At 36.4% G+C, this 13,814-nt stretch overlaps 2 protein-coding genes across 3 annotated transcripts in view; one reads left to right on the top strand and one right to left on the bottom strand.

Annotated features, from left to right (window-relative positions):
- Positions 1 to 1,534, top strand: part of LOC149782630 (uncharacterized protein F13E9.13, mitochondrial-like) — a 69,557-nt gene extending 68,023 nt beyond the window's left edge. The window contains exon 7 of the mRNA XM_089934115.1: positions 589 to 1,534. The gene's annotated coding sequence lies outside the window, so the exon portion shown is untranslated. The remainder of the gene's footprint in view (positions 1 to 588) is intronic.
- The window catches only part of LOC149782629 (uncharacterized), a 122,283-nt gene that overhangs the window by 32,885 nt on the left and 75,584 nt on the right, over positions 1 to 13,814 (bottom strand). The gene's annotated exons all lie outside the window — the stretch shown is intronic.

The raw sequence follows: 13,814 nt of genomic DNA, 5'->3' as shown, positions 1-13,814 counted from the left end.
ATTCATTGCACAAATAGGTTGATACTTCTTCATTCTTTGTATTAATGTTAATTGGAAGCTAGAATGTTACAGGCTTGATCTATATGATGAGTCCAAGTTAGTTCATCATCAACATATACTCCTAGTATATGTTGATGACTGGCCGAGTGGTCTAAAGCATTCGTTCTCCATTATGGATCACTGCCATCTCACCTCTGTCTGCATGGGTTCAAGTCTCGGGTTCAGCCAATGTGGGTATGTGAGAAAGCTTGCCAGTAGCTTCTCTTGGGTCAATTGTTCTTTCTGAGGTTTTCCCGGGTTTTTCCTCCACCATTAATACTGGCCACCATGTATAGCCTATCGTGTGCTGAAATATAGCAGTAAACCCTACAACAACAACATTTACAGGCAAGTGAAGGATTCTTTGATATCTTGATGTTTCTTGCAGCATTGCAATCATTTTGTGGGTATGTCTATACATTCCATGGCCTTGACACCATTTACTGACAGTGACTGAGTTCAAGCTGCAACTCATTGTTCTGCTGTCTTGACCTGATTTGTGAACTGTTGCACTATCTGCGTATGTCTCAGTTTCATTATTCTTTGCAGGTCCTTAATGTACAAGAGAACGAAGTCAAGTCCCAGGACTGAACCCTGAGGCACACAACGTTTATTCAACCAGGACTTGACAAAGTGCTGCTGAGTTGCACTTGCTGTGTTCTAAGATGAAGATTTTATCTAGGAAATAGTTATTTCACTGACATTATAACAGAGTAGAAGAGCAACTGAGGAAGTATGTTGAGGTCAATGAAGTTAAAAACCTTCTGCAGATCTTGAAAGATTGTTCCTATTATGATATGTCCATATATTCCAACCATTTAACAATTATATTTATCAGTGCAATAAGACACAAAAAGGTTTCACTGAAAGACATATAGGTTTTAATGCAAGTCTTTTGTTTTTCAGAAAGTACAAATTTGTTTTGCTGCATTTTTCTCAATAGTTTTTGAAAGTGATGGTAACCCACTGCATTGCCTTTATGTGACACTGTTCTTGCCCTCTTTAAGACACAAGGAAATTGAAGGCTCAATTTTTAACGTGTCCTACTGATATAGGTATTTATATAATGACATAGTTTTAACAATTTATACCTCTACTATTCACTCTTATGCCATTTCAAGTATATGGTTTCTGAGCCATATATTTTCATTGATAATTTCACATCATGAAATACTCTCTTTTTGTTGCTGAACTGACTATATGGACACAGTCTTGTTGGAATAATTCCCTCAGTGCAAGGCACCTTTATTACCGAAGTCACTTTTATGGTTTATGTGAACACCACTACCAAGTTGGCGCACAGTATAATGAAGTAAATTTTATTGCATGCTAGGTCAAGAACTACCATAATTTTCTTAAAGAAATATATTTGATTACTCACTGGAGTAAATTACCAAATTTGAAGAAGAAAATAATTCTGAAGGATATGCCTAAATACTGTAATGACCCATTATCATTATTATAATTATTAATACAATAAAAATGTTGTTTCAGACTCAGTATTGGATTTAGTGATGGTTGATTGTTTAGTCATACTGTTATTCTTAAAATTCATTTCCAGGAAGATATTTACACCAAAAAAAATCAGTTCTTCATATTCAGTTAAACTGATATGGGTGAAAAACTGGTCTGAACTGCTTTTGAAGATTTCATACAGATGTTCACTAATTGAAGGAAGCATAAGTTTCAAAATATATCTTAAATCATAAGAACTTGTCAGGCCTGAGGAATATAATGAACGATAATGACACCTGAATGTGCATTTTAAAGCTTCTAAACAGCTCATTTCATTACACTATTTACATTAAACGTATCTCTCTAATGGATTTCTGACAACTACTAAGACCCTACATTCAACATGCCTGCAACTCTAGAGATGCCAGGCAGATTCTAAAAAACTGATTATATAAAAAAAAAGACTAAATGAAAGTCAATCTTCAAAACCACCCATTCTTGTTCATATTCTTCTCCTCTAAATTTAATAACCTAAAAATGTACTAGAAAGGTGAACATTTCTTGCTAATCATTTTTTTAAAAATAAGTTGACTCGAATTGATAAGAGTGATACACTATGCTTGTTTATCTCGATTGTTTTAATGCACATCTTTGCTACTTGAAGCATACAGCTTTCGTTAAACACTTGTTTCGAAAAAAATCCATTTTAACTGAACTGCATACTTGGCAATAAAAGAAAATGCCATGGACTTTTATAGTGATTTAAAAAATTTCAGACCCATTGCATTCACTGAACTGATTTAATTTTTTCGGGTAAATAATGAAGATGATGATGTTGAAGCAACTGAACATTTTCATCAATAGGACTAGTCAAAACAGTAACAGAAAGCAGAATGGGAGAAAAAGAAAGTGACCCAACTTACTTTATATTGTTACTATTGTTTCTTAAACAAGAAAGACGCCAAATGAAATCATGTAATTTTTTCAGTTTTTTCCCTCCTCTGAAAACTTTGTAGCCTAAGGATCTGGGTGACATCAAAACTCCACATTTCCAGCTTTCAAACAAACATTCAATTCCACTCCAATAGTTTGAAACTAAGCAGCAAACATGTTATACTTATATACAGTTCCTATGCAAGCTTGCACTGGATGAAAAGTATTCTGAACAAGCACAGCATTTATCCACAAACCCATCCCACCTCAAATACCCCAAACTCTGCAAAACTCTCTCTCATACACACACATGGGCATGCACACACACACACACACACACACACACACACACACACACACACACACACACACACCTGGTGCTCAAGGCAGTCACCTGTATTGCCTGGACTTCTTATCATCATTATATGGTGTGTCTTTTATCTCACTGAGGGTTGCATTATCAAGATCATGGATCAATATTGTATATTTACAATAGTTTTATTCTTGCTCTATAACCTTCATGGCATTTGACACTAAAAATGAAATATGGTATATTTATACATCACCAATGGAGGGGTCTCGGGTGGCAGAGTTGTCTGAAGCGCTTGCCTTTAACGATCACTGCCATATCTGCTCTGTCCACATGGGTTCAAGTCTTGGGCTTGGCCAATGCAGTTGTGTGAGAAAGCTTGCAAGTAACTTTCCATGGGTTGGTGGTTCTTATCAAGGTTTCCCTAGTTCTTCTTCCACCAGTTATACTGGCCACCATGAAAAGCTACCTTGCACTGAGAAATAGCATTAAACCCAGATCAACTAGCCAACCAACCATTCACCATTGGAATGCATATTGTGAAACACACTGGCATCATGTTTCAAGAGTGACATGTCAATATTTTAAACTTTACCTCACACTTTCCATTCCACTGTATGACTTAGAGCTGTTTGAGATTAAGGGATCTGAATATACATCATCATTAGAGGGTATGTCACATACAATATTTGGGATCTAATTTTCAATGTCACGGCCAAAGGCTCAATATTTTAATTGATCCATCATTCTTTCCATTCAACTCTATATTGTTAGATCCATTTGAGATTAAAGAATGAAGCTTGGCATTAAAAGGTTTGTGCTTGGACTGGTCGGCCTGATGTCAGGATAATGTGACTGGGTGGAACATAATGCTACACTTCTGCGGCATGATCCCCCAGTGTCAGACATGACTATAAACTGTCACACTTCACACATATGACTGAAATTTCTTTAAAGCTACGCTAAAAATCCAAATTACACACACATTTATTTTGATAACTCAAGTTGCAATTAATCATTAAAAACTACAACTTGACAGTCACTTTTCTTTACCAGCAGAAATCCAATTCCTTTCATTCAGTCATACTGACCTATGATAGTACTCAAATCACCATTAAACTAACAATCTTGAACATGGCAAAGCAGATCCTAAATTTCACTTCTTGCCCAGGATCTAGATTTTTATCAACTTGAGCAAAAATCAAGACTCACTTTAAAGAGGGTAACACAATTAGCTGAAGAACTAATTTACCTTGACTGACCCTCATACAAAGGAATACATTTATATTCAAATGTACACACATAAACACACATAACTACATATACATAAAAGAATGTACATGTACAGACAACAACATATTTACTTTCCTTCCTTTCTCTCATCAGATGGATACCCAACTATACATATTGAACCCACACAGTCAATATACATGCAAAATGCAATTTAGTGACAAATAGATGGGTACTATATATTTAATGATGCCCCGAAACATTCATGAATACAAATACAGTTATTTTCATTCTTTTAACTACATCTCTAAAACCATGGATATACTGGGTTTGGAAGAAGGAAATAGAGTGGGCATTTCTAATTTCAACTGGAATATTATTCCAAAACAAAGTCCTGAGCATTGGAAACTATCTACACTAAATAACATTTTGGGCCAGTAAAAGAAAATTTACTTTTGCCCTGTAAAATTTGTCACCTTGGCTGAGGCTGCTGGACACAGTATTTATCCTCCAATAAATAACACCCAGCATCCTGTCATCACTCTTCTGGGAATCAAGATTTACATGAAGGTCCATGCATTACTGAATCTACAAGATGTGTGGTTGACATACAAAACACCATTTGGTTCATGTTTCAGATTCAAAACTTGACCCAAAAATAATATTCTGACCCCCCACCTCAAAAAAAGTTTAAGCTATTAATTTATAAAATTCATTTATTCCACATCATTTTCCTGTATTATATTATACGAAAAGGTGGGGGAATGGGTTATATTTCCTCTTTGTAAAACAAAACCAAAGTGTCTTCCATGTCATCACCTTTCATTATATAGCTGATTTTGCATTATATTTTATTATATTAAGAGGTTATAAGTTTTGGGACTGATTTGCCTACTGTCAAAATAATGTGACTGGGTGGAACATGATGCTACATGATACCCCAGTGCTAGACTTCACTACAAACTGCCACACTGCAGACATCGTAGTGATATGGCTAAATTTGTTAAAGCTATGTTAAAAATCCAAAAACACACACATATTCTTCAAGTCACTACACTTCCAAATGTTGCTGTTTACTGAGTACTCAAAAGACAATTCATTAAACAATGAACATGTTGAGAAATGTTTGCATTTAATTTTTGCAATTATGAGGTTGGGGAAAATTGAGCTTTTTTAATTTTTGCAATTTTTTTTATTTACGGGCACCAATTGTTTAACTTCATAAATTTCTGTGAGGTTAAATTTCTTAATTTTATTCAACCATGAAAGTAAAAAAATCTAACATCCATGCAAAAATTTCCCAATCTCTGATTAAAAAAAAGTGAGATCTACTTATCAACAAGTAGATCTGACAGACATTAGTACATCAACCCTTCTTGAAGGTGCATGAAGAAGTAAACAAAAAAGGGCCTGTTTTAAGAGGTGACTAATGGAGACCAGAGCTGTGATGGTGCAGTGATTAGCATACTGAACTTCTGGCGAGAAAAAAAAAGGTACAGATTTGACTCCCACCATCAAATCTGTCCAATTTGACTATGACAGTGTTTCCTTTGGCAAGGCAATTTACTCCAATTGTCTTTACACCAAATAACCTACTTGTGTTGCTCTGCTATAGAACTCCAAACCAAACCAAACCAAACCAATCCAAGTTCATGTTCAGCTGACATTTTGATTTACCAATCAATAATTTCATCCTGCTTAATATGAAAAACAATACATTCAGCATATATCATTAAATATGATAACATTCCTTAACAAGAAATGGAATGATTAATATGACTGGCTATAAAAAATAACTGACCTGGAAATTCCAAATGTCACCTGAACATGAACTTCTATGGTGCCTGTAAGACTTCTGTTATAGGATGGAAATTTCCTATATATGGTATTAGAAGGGCAAAGTCTTAGTTTTCTTGATGACTTACTGAGAGAATGCATTTGCCCATACTTGTAATTGCAGGTTCCTATGGTTGTGACATTGTCTTCCAGATTTTTGTCCTACAAGTCATAAGAAAAAGGACCATGTGGGCCTGAAATTGCTCATCTGACATTCTTCCTAACAGTCAAATGCAAAGGTGGCGCTCTACAGTTTCGTATTTTGCATAGGGTTAGGATTTTAAAGAAAAAGAATTTTCCTGGCTTTTTTCACTGGTTATACTAGCTATTTAAAAAAGACCTTGTGTATCTTTGGTATAATCCAAGAACCTTTAATTCCCTTTATTTTGGTGTATGATTGATGGGTGTAATATGGATTATAGAGTATACATCCTGGCCTTACTCCAGATGTGCACCTTTCAAAAAAGTGCTAGCTCCACTTGGTCATTTTCACTTCCTGAACTTCAGAGGTAAATTGTATAAAAAAGAGCTGATAACTTTTTTTTCACATTTTATATATTTGGTAATTCATTCATTGCAATTTCAGATAGTGTACTTTGGATTAATTCAGGCTGATTTTTTTAGCACAAGGGAGCAATCATTTTAGTTAGCAGTGTGTTTAAATCATGTACAATTTCCAAAAGTACAATATCCAAAGAAATAATCATCCACATTACATTAATGTAGCATAGAGGTATGCCAACATTCTCTCCATTGTGCATGTTTTAAAAGCAAACAACTTCACCTTACACACGTCACTCTCTCAAAAGTACATAATAACTGGTGAGCGCCCCCAAAAGCAGCTGGCCAAGAAATCTGGGTTAGTTGGATGCTTTCTTTGAAAAGTTCTTCCCATATTACTGACTGCATACATTATGAAAACAGCTGCTTCAAGTTTTCTGTTTTTCAATATCTGAATGCATAGCCACATCACTTGATTGATTCTAATGGACTTTTATGCAAGGAATCTTTCCATCAGAGTTGATCAAATTCTTTTGAGCAGTCAATATATGTAAAAAAATTAATAAAGTTGTTAAAAGGAATTTAATTTTAATAATGACCATTTGATGGTGGATCTGCATCAGTTGTATAAAACTGAAAGCCCATTATACCAAAATGCATTGTCGCATTTAGTCAAAAATCATTCAAGTGATTTTTAAGAATAAGGTATTCAAAGTTTTGTTTTTGTTTTTGTTTATTGTGCTAATATTTCACAGCAAACTGGATAATTTCTAAAAGCCTGAAACCCTTTCATGCAAGGATACATTCTTTCAAGTTTAGTCAAGTTCTGTCTGAGAAGTCATTTAAAGGTTCTTTTATTTCCATGGCAGCCATATTTAAATATGCATTATTTTGTACAAATCTGAAACCCTTTCATGCCAAAATTCTTGGCAATTTTTCAGAAGAAATCATTTAAATCTATTTCTTTTTTTTAGTAATGGTTGCCATATTTAATGCTGAATCAACAACATTTGATGAACTAAAAGCTCTTTAATCCAGGCAAGCCTTCTGACAAATTTGGTCAAATTCTGTCAAGGAGCTTGTTTTTCTACTTTTAATAACAGCAGACATTTTTGTTTAAACTTTATGCTGGGATCATTCACTGAATCGTCTTCATGCCTCAGGTGGCACACTAGGCTTCCATTATAGGGCCCACTGCTGCCAGTTTGCAGCCTCTCTATAGACAGTTTCCCCTGTATCAGGCTGCTTGCCTTCATCTCCTTGTCAATGTTAATCCTTCCACCTAAAGTAGTATTTTCACTTGTATAAGTTTCCATAGCATGGTAGTTTTTATGGGATGAGATCACTGGTCTTATACCTAACCCTGCTTCTTTATCTGGGCTTTGGACTGGCAGACTACTTTCTGAACAAGGGCTTCTGGGTGAAGTTAATGCCAGGATGGTTTTGATCAAATTCTTTTAAGGAGTTTTTGAGAAGTAAAGTTTTTTTTATAGTAATAACAGTCATAATTGATCATCTGCACAAACCTGAAAGCTGTTTATGCACTGATGCCTTACATCAAATTTGGTCAAATTCTGTTCAGCAATTTTTGAGAAAAAAGACATTTAAAAGCTGTTCTAATTTAGAAATTGTTGCCATATTTCATGGCAGATTGGCATCACTGGTACATACCTGAACACTCTTTATGCTATGATGCTTGCTGCTAAATTCACAGGTGAAATTTGTTTAATGCTTTTTGAGGTGTTTAAATAGCAAATGTTGAAAGAATACACAATGGACACTATATGCCACATGCAGAACTATGTCTTGAGCTCATTTGGCCTTTACAGCCAGGAAAGCTAAAAATTTATATTCAACGCCAAGGACTAGCTGCACTGAACATTTCTCAAAATTTCTTTTTAAGTTGATATTGTTTATATATATTTTGGCATCAGATGTTTTGGACAATATTAGGATTTTTCTCAGAGGCAGGAAAGTAACAAAAAGCCTGGAGATAGCTTCATCATGACTCACATTACTCTAAAAGCCAAATAAATTTGCAATTAGTTTAGTAATCTGGGGGGAATAAAATGTTTCCACCTGCTTGCTACGAAAATCTAACGGTTACTTGGGAGGTCTAAAAAAAAACTTGAAACTTAGTAACAGTGGCAGAACATGGCATACAAAATATACCAAACAAGTTCTGTTCACTTCGGCTAAGGTGTATTGGAGACATTGAAAATACTTTTTTCCACCTGGCTGCATAATAAAAGCCAACACCATGAAGGTTACTAAGGCAGCCACCCAAAATCAAACCTTGAATAAAATATACAGAAAGGAACACTCCAATACAAACTTTGAAAAAATTGGCAGTATTTTGTTTTAGATATTCCTAAAAATATTTTTAACCAAGTTGCAACGGGTTATTATAATATGATCTTGCAACACAGCAATACATGTAGGTTATTTAGTGCCAAGGTAATGAGAATAAAGTGCCTTGCCGAAGGACATACTACTACAGCTGACCTGGGCAGATCAAATTATAGGATTCAACCCAAGCCCTTTCGGTCGCAATTCCAGCACACTAACTGCTAAGATACCATGATAAAATGGAAAACAATTTCTCACAGAGTTAGAAGTGAAATTAAATTTTAAAATTTGAGGGGTTTTTTATTTAGGTTTTTCAAGGTTTTAAAATTTTCAGATGGCTGAAGACACAAATCAGTCACAAGATTATCGCCTTGGTGAGCATAACATTTATTAAAAATCTGATAAAGTATCATCTGAGTTTGTTTCGAAATAAGATGAAAATAAAGATATAGTGAAAATTAATAAATAATTAACAGACAAATATCTGCAGTGCTAAGAAATTGCCAAAAAATCTGTACACTGTCCAGCATAATGCATCTTTTCTAGAATATGAGGCTAAAAAAAACAAAAAAAAACAAGTGTGCAAAAAAGCACTTTTTGTGGGACAGGGGTAGAGCTATTCATAATTTTTCAAACTTTTTAGGATCCTTGAAGGTTAGGTTTCCTCCAGTTTCTAAAGCTTTGCTTTTAAGATTTCTGCTCCTTGGTGGGTGGGGAGCACGGGTGCTGAATTTTTAATCTAGCCATCATGGATAATTCCAAAAAAAATCAAAATAAAAGATCGAAACCCTTATCAGAGTCTGACGATGAACCATGTAGTGTGGAGTCATTTCCACGCTTCATGGTCATACAGTCAAAAGATGCCACGAAACCGCTTGCCGCACTATCTCCATTTGTCATCGAAAAGACTATCACAGGATCGATTGGCACACCTAAAAGTGTTAAAAAGTTGAAATCGGGTTGTCTTCTTATTGAGTGTGAGCGACGAGGTCAATCAGACAATATCAGGAAAATGAAAACGTTCTTTGATATCCCAGTAACCTCATTCGCTCACACCACACTGAATACGTCCAAAGGCGTGATTCGCTGCCGTGACTTGGCTGGAGTCACCGACGCTGACATCATCGAAGGAATGAAAGATGAAGGTGTCACTGCAGTCCGACGAATACGTATTAAACGTAATAACAATCTGCAGGACACCAACACCATTGTACTCACCTTCAACAGGCCAACTGTACCCAAAGTGGTGAAAGTTGGCTTTTTGCAAGTAAAGGTAGAGATTTACATTCCCAACCCCCTTCGGTGTTATAAGTGTCAAAAATACGGCCATCACGAAGACCGCTGCTCCAAGAGCCAAATATGTGGCCGATGCGGAGACAATGCTCATCAGGAATCTGATTGTAGAGCAACTCCGCATTGTGTCAACTGCGGAAAAGAGCACCACGCAAATTCCAAGGATTGTGATACCTGGAAACAGGAGAAGGAAATTCAGAGGGTAAAATACACAAATAATATTCCCTATCCAGAAGCCAGAAAAATTGTACAGGCAAAAACAGCCCATCCTGGCCCATCCTTCTCCACTGTAGTGAAGAGCAATCCTAAAACAACGAAGGACGCTCAAACACAAACAGAAGCACCCGATTCAACACCAAATTCAAACACCCCCCATTACCAAGCACAGAAAAACACGGCATCTACTCAGACTACATTTAATAATACCCAACAACCTAAATCACCAAAGAATAAAAAATCTCACGGAAACAGGCAACAAAAGGGGTCAGATGACCCCATCAAACTTTATAACAGGTTTGGAGACATCGAGAGCATGGATGCAGAAGAATCTGCTCCATGCGCACAAGGGAACTCCAGACCTACAAACAAAAAATTCACCCCCGTACTTCCTCCAGAGAAATAACAAAACAAATTCCGTCTGCGAAAGGTCTAACCTAGCTCCACAATCTTTAATTTAAATTTATAATGAAAAACACTATCATACAATGGAATTGTCGAGGACTTAAAGCAAATTACAATGATATTCTCCTGCTTTTAAACGAACATGATCCTGCGGTACTATGCCTTCAAGAAACATTCTTGAAAGATACAGACAATATCACATTTAAAAACTACTCCCTGTTTAACACCTGCTCTCCAAATGTTGATAGGGCATCAGGAGGAGTTTCTGTTATTGTAAACAACAGAGCTCCTCATAGCTTCATTCATTTAAACACCAATTTACAAGCCATTGCTGTAAGCGTCACTCTACATCGAGTGATTACATTTTGCTCTATTTATTTACCACCAAACACTAACCTAGTACCAAACGAACTCGACAATCTTGTTCAACAGCTTCCCGCACCCTTTGTTTTACTCGGGGATTTTAATGCCCATAACATTTTATGGGGATCAAATCATATAAGTGACAGAGGTCACAAAGTTGAAGACTTTATTTCTAGACACGATCTGTGTCTATATAATACCAAAACACCTACATATTTACACCCAGGCACGGGTACATACACATGCATCGATTTGACAATTTGTTCTCCTTCTCTGCTTTTGGACTATGAATGGAAGGTCGCTGATGACCTTCACAGCAGCGATCACTTCCCAATCTTTCTTGCAAATCTTAACTCTACAGGCGATGAAGTAATTCCACATTGGAATTTAAAGAAGGCCGACTGGGCCAAGTTTGAAACACTCTGTAAAACTAGGCTGAATGAGGATACAGTTTTCAATGTTGACGACACCATTCAGCATTTTACATCTATTTTAATAAAGATTGCAGAAGAATCCGTTCCCAAGTCCTCGCCATATTGTAAAAGAACCCAAAAACCTTGGTTCACTAAGGAATGTAAGGAAGCCATTAAACTACGCCGAGAAGCATTAAGGAAATTTAATAATCAACCGACGCCCGAAAACTTAAATATATATCGCATTACCCGGGCCAAAGCTCGCCGCATAATCAAAGAAAGTAAAAGAGCATCATGGAAGAAGTATGTTTCTTCTTTAAACTCTCGTTCCTCTGTTAAAAAAGTTTGGGACACTATACGCAAAATAAACGGAAAGAGAAAGCAAAACCCTCTCCGACATCTGACACTGAACAATAACAACTTTAGTTCAAAACGTGACATTGCAAATATTCTTGCTGACAGTTTCTCGAAAAATTCCTCATCATCTAATTATTCAGAAGCCTTCCGAAAACTTAAAACTCAAAAAGAAAAGTCACGTTTAAAATTCACATCCAACAACTCGGAAAGTTATAATCAATTGTTCTCACTATCGGAGCTTAGGGAGGCTTTAGACAAGGCCCATGATACATCCGCTGGGCCTGACGAGATACATTACCAGTTTCTGAAACACCTTCCAGAATCATCATTAACATCTCTTTTGAAACTCTTCAATGATTTATGGATTACTGGTAATGTACCAAAAATCTGGAAAGAAGCAACTGTAATACCAGTCCCCAAACCCGGTAAAGATAGCCAAGACCCCAACAGCTATCGACCAATTGCACTCACAAGCTGTGTGTGCAAAACAATGGAACGAATGATCAATTCTCGGCTTGTCTGGTATTTGGAAACTAACAATTTAATATCTCCTTTCCAAAGTGGCTTTCGATATGGCCGGAGCACGAATGATCATCTGGTTAGACTAGAAACATTCATTCGCGATGCATTTGTTAAGAAAGAACATTTAGTAGCGGTTTTCTTTGATTTAGAAAAGGCCTATGACACGACATGGAAGTACGGGATACTAAATGACCTGAACGATCTAGGTCTAAAAGGCCGTCTGCCCTATTTCATATCCAACTTTCTCTCCGACAGAGAATTCAAAGTACGAGTGGGCTCTACCCTCTCAGATCTGCACGAGCAAGAGATGTGTGTGCCCCAGGGCAGTATTTTATCTGTGACGCTCTTTAACATCAAAATTAATAGCATCACCAAGTGTTTGACTCCTGGTGTGGATTGTTCCTTATACGTTGATGATTTTCTAATATGTTATCGGTCAAAGCATATGCATACAATTGAAAGACAACTGCAGCAAAATATAAACAAAATTCAAAATTGGGCCAATGCAAACGGTTTCAAATTCTCGAAATCAAAAACGGTATGCATGCATTTCTGTCAGTTACGAAAACATCACGATGAACCGAACCTCACACTGGATGGAACACCTATTCCAGTTGTTGAGGAAACCAAATTTTTAGGTATAATCTTTGACAGAAAACTGACCTTTATTCCACACCTAAAGAACTTAAAAGCTAAATGCTTAAAAGCACTTAACCTACTTAAAGTAGTAGCGCACACTGACTGGGGTGCTGATAGAAAAGTCATCTTAAATTTATACAGAACGTTTATTCGCTCCAAACTGGACTATGGTTGCGTTGTGTATGGTTCAGCCAGAAAATCGTATCTTAAAATGCTTGATCCAATTCATCATCAGGGAATAAGACTGGCTCTGGGAGCATTTAAAACATCCCCGTGTGAAAGCCTTCTAGCTGAGGCGAATGAACCACCGTTATCGCATCGTAGAGAAATGCTTTCCGCACAGTATGCTCTCAAATTAAAATCAAACCCTCTGAATCCTGCTTTTTCGGCTGTTTTTCAACCCAAATACAAAACTTTATACGAAAATAAACCAAACGCCATACCTTCCTTTGGCATTAGAATATCATCCAGCCTTGACACTACAAATATAGATCTTTCTAAAATTCAGAAAACATCCATCTCTGAAACACCACCCTGGCTAATTAAACAACCAAAAGTACGTTTTACGCTACACGATGGAAAAAAATCCGAAACAAACCCTTCTATCTTCCACAACTCTTACCATGAACTTCTCACCGAATTTAAAAACTACACCAGAATTTACACTGATGGATCAAAGGATGAGGAAAAGGCTGCTGCAGCCTTTGTTTGTGGAAATCACACAACGCAAGTTCGCTTACCAAATGGAGCATCAATTTTTACAGCCGAAATCAGAGCAATAGACCTTGCTCTGCAACATATAGAAAAGAACCGTATTTTAAACAGTATCATCTTCTCCGACTCTCTATCAGTACTCCAGTCGCTACACAATAGAAAACTGGAGAACCCATTATTGAAAAACATACTCGTAAAAAATACCGAGCTGAGTGTCTCCCACAATATAATATACTGTT

Source organism: Sinohyriopsis cumingii, chromosome 15 (assembly GCF_028554795.1).
Source record: "Sinohyriopsis cumingii isolate HCF-2022 chromosome 15, ASM2855479v2, whole genome shotgun sequence".
In the NCBI taxonomy this organism is placed as follows: Eukaryota; Metazoa; Mollusca; class Bivalvia; order Unionida; family Unionidae; genus Sinohyriopsis; species Sinohyriopsis cumingii.
The sequence above is the reverse complement of the archived record's forward strand: the minus strand, read 5'-3'. Positions and strand labels throughout refer to the sequence as shown.